At 35.6% G+C, this 3,601-nt stretch overlaps 1 pseudogene; it reads left to right on the top strand.

The window, feature by feature from the left end:
• The first annotated feature begins 1,385 nt into the window (after window positions 1-1,385).
• Window positions 1,386-2,082, top strand: LOC127220203 (mitochondrial inner membrane protease ATP23 homolog; annotated as a pseudogene).
• Window positions 2,083-3,601: the final 1,519 nt, after the last annotated feature.

The raw sequence follows: 3,601 nt of genomic DNA, 5'->3' as shown, positions 1-3,601 counted from the left end.
AGAAGGTTACATGGGGTATAATCTCCTATATATATAGAAGTATAGTCAACTGTAAGGGTTTATACTGATATTTTTCCTATATCTACAAGATGTCAAATTACAAAACCAACCTGTGGGGTCCTTGGCTGAATACAAAGGAGAAAGCTATTGGATATCCAGGATTCACCATTCTGTTTTCCAATTGCAGACACAATGGGGTCAGCTGCCTCACCCTCATGTTGCTATGTCTTCCCTTGCCATAAGGGACATTAGCTCCTCAAACTGTGAGCCAAAATTAATTCATCCAAGTAGAAAAAAATGTCCTATTCACTTATCAGTAATCAACATTACCAACTCAGATGGCTTGATGCATTATGTCTACTTCATTAGCAGAAGAAAAAACTTTCAAATTTGTTACTGATACATTATTATAAAATTTGCCAATTAAAACCTTGAATGGGTATTTATCTCCAAAGCAAATCATATGTGTAATGTGGTTGTGTGTATTTCAATCATTGAGCTTAACAATGTCATATTTTCTATTTATATAAACCCTTTTTAAAGTTAACAAAAATACAAATGATAACTGGTGGTATACACTTTCCCCCATACAGATTCCTGTCCTTTAATTCTTTTACTTCTCTTTTTTCCAAACAATGATTTCACATTCCATGATCTGGACACTGAAATAATTTTTAGAAGCACAAATGATAACATGACTGTAGTTTACTAGTACCAGATAATATTAAACAAATATGAATAATCACTTAAAATCTTAAATTAAAATTAAAATGCAGAGTTGATGTTTTTCGCATTCTACACTTTATTATTTTAAGGTTTGTTATTATTTTATTTATGTGTATGTGTGAATGTATGTGCGGATGACAGCAAAGGCCAGAAGAGGGCATAGATTATCAAGGAGATAGTTCTACACGGTTGTGGCATACTTAATTTGGGTGCCAATATCTGAAATGGAGTTCTCTGGAAGAGCAGAGAGCCATAGTCAATGAGCTATGTCCTTGAATCTGGCTTAAAACCAAGTCCTAATTGCATAATGAATATTTGATCTTAAATATTTTTATCCATTTCAATATTTGTTTCCCTCATTTCTTCTATGATTGGCTTTAAAAGCTCATAAAATATAAATCAAGTCCACACATTGATTATAGAATTTCATTAGCATGTGCAGCATTATTTATCTCATATCCATTGTATATCTAGCCAAACAGCTTCCTCACAAGAAAATAAAAAGCAAGAACTCAGTTTTGATACACTTGAAATTAAGTAATATTTTTTATGATTAAGTAAAAGTTGCTATTTTTTAAACATTCTTACTCAAACTTTATCCCTCGAGCGGCATCTTAGAGTCAGCTGAAGGGAATTAGGAGCTGGAGGAGGCAGCAAGGATGGCAAGGGCTGCAGGCTTCATGGCTGTAGCTCTGTGTGGTGCCGGAAAAGGCCCCATGGTGGGGAAGGCTCTGCTGCAGCAATGCAACTCAGACCATGGCTCACTGAAGTCCCAGGCCCATGGGAAGCCCCAGAAGGGATCAGAATTAAGCACTCATGATCCTAAAGAGGCTAGAGATAACCCATATATCCAGCATCTACTCTATGCTGTGAAACACCCATATTGTGCTGTTAACTTCACTTGTGCAGACTAACTGAAATGTCAGTGGAGGGTTTGTCCCTTCAACGTCACAGATTGTTGTGGGCCAGAACATCATCTGAAATGATGCTCACATAAGCAGAGTGGTGTCCTACAAGTTCATTCATGTGTTCAATCATTGTCGGGCTCATATCCACTGGTTTACCGATGTCATGCTAAGAGATTCTAGTGGCAAGCCTCAGAGGAGATTGTTCACTTGTGAATGAAATCTTCAGGTTGCATTTTGGATTAAAACAACACCATCAGATTTGTGTCGGGGACAGAGCTGTTCCTTCCATCTTGGCTGTTTGGAGCATCATCAGAACACTGTGGATGACATTTTTTAGTCTTGTTTCAATGTCCCTGAGCCTTTTGGCAGGATCCCACATTCTAAGATGTATGCCAGATATACTCACAGGAACTTTCAGAACCATTGTCACTATTACTTGAACATATGAACATGGTGGCTGTTTGTATCCCTGAGCCTCAGCACCAGGAGAGAAACGTGGTTCTTAGGCACAACTGTATACAATGTAAAAGATCTGTTACACTGTGGGTAAAGTGCAGGAGGTGAAATCTTCTCAGATGTATACAATGTAAATGTTCTCAGGAACAGAATGTATACAATGTAATTCTCAGGCACAGAATGTAAACAATGTAGATGATCTGTTAGGCACCATGGGTCCAGGTTGTATACAATGTAATTGATGGGATTGTTAGGTAACCTGGATCCAGCATGTATGTATATAATGTAATTGATGGGTTAGGTACAGTGGATCCAGAATGGATACAATGTAAGTGATTGGTTAGGCATCTGGATCCACAGTGTATACAATGTAAATGATTGGTTAGGCTTTGTTATAAAGTACAGAAGGTGCTGGTTTTAACATCTGAATACAAAAAGCAAATATGGCAAAAAGGGAACTCATTAAACTGCAAGACAAAAATTGGATCTTTATAGCTTATCATTTAGTAAATAAGGTAAATGAATAACATTTTGTACTTTTCAAAATATACTTTTTTTGAAGCTTTAGTTTTGTAATTTGCAATTTTTATTACATGAGATTCTTCTAAATTTGATTATGAAATCTGTGAAGCATTCACCTGTGTGAAGGTGCTGGTAGAGCAAATTTAGTATTTACATTCAATGAGATGATCACATCACAGGACATTTGCAAGATGTTATCATGATTAACATGCAAAGAGTGAAAGATGAGAATAAATCATTCAAGGTCAGTATAAAAAGTAATTTTATCCCTTATGAGATAATTAACATGTTTCAAGTAGCATTTTTGACAACTTGTGTTATTTAGTCCATATACTACGAATAGGACAAATTGGATTCTTCTACTTAATATAAGCATCATAGACACAGGGATCAGCTCGAATTCTGTTACATTTTCCTTTTCCTATTTAAAGCCACCAGTTGTGAAGTTAATGCAGAACATTTCATGTGTTATTAACTGTAAAGAGGTCAAACGTTGACAGTTTTTATAAGCCCAGAGATGCTAACTAGGTCATCAAAAATAAGTGCTAAGGCACTTGCTTTGCTTTCTACTCTACAACCATGTGGTTGTTTTCTTACTCTGCTCATTTTTTTTTTAAAATGGATTATAAATTTTGATAGAGGAGCAGAGAACCCAACAACTGCATTAAAGTCGGTGGCTATAAATAAGTGAGCTGAGTAGTAATGTGGCATTTCTATACAAGGAATTACAAATGGCACTGCTGAAATATACATTCATGTAGCATGAAGTAAAGTTGGCAGGCTGTATGTTTTCTCAACTAGGTCTATATTGGCAATTCCTATATATGAGAGACCAAGTTCTTATTTGATAGTTGTATGTGTCAGTAATTGAGGAATAAAGGTAATGAAAGGTTTAAAATAATTTGATTTCATGCCATGAAGTCTAACCTATAATATTTTATACATCATAGAGTTTTTCTATTATGAAACCTTCACTCTGTAGTTTAAGG

Source organism: Phodopus roborovskii, unplaced genomic scaffold (assembly GCF_943737965.1).
Source record: "Phodopus roborovskii unplaced genomic scaffold, PHOROB, whole genome shotgun sequence".
Classification (NCBI taxonomy): Eukaryota; Metazoa; Chordata; class Mammalia; order Rodentia; family Cricetidae; genus Phodopus; species Phodopus roborovskii.
This window is presented reverse-complemented; position numbering and strand designations above follow the sequence as displayed.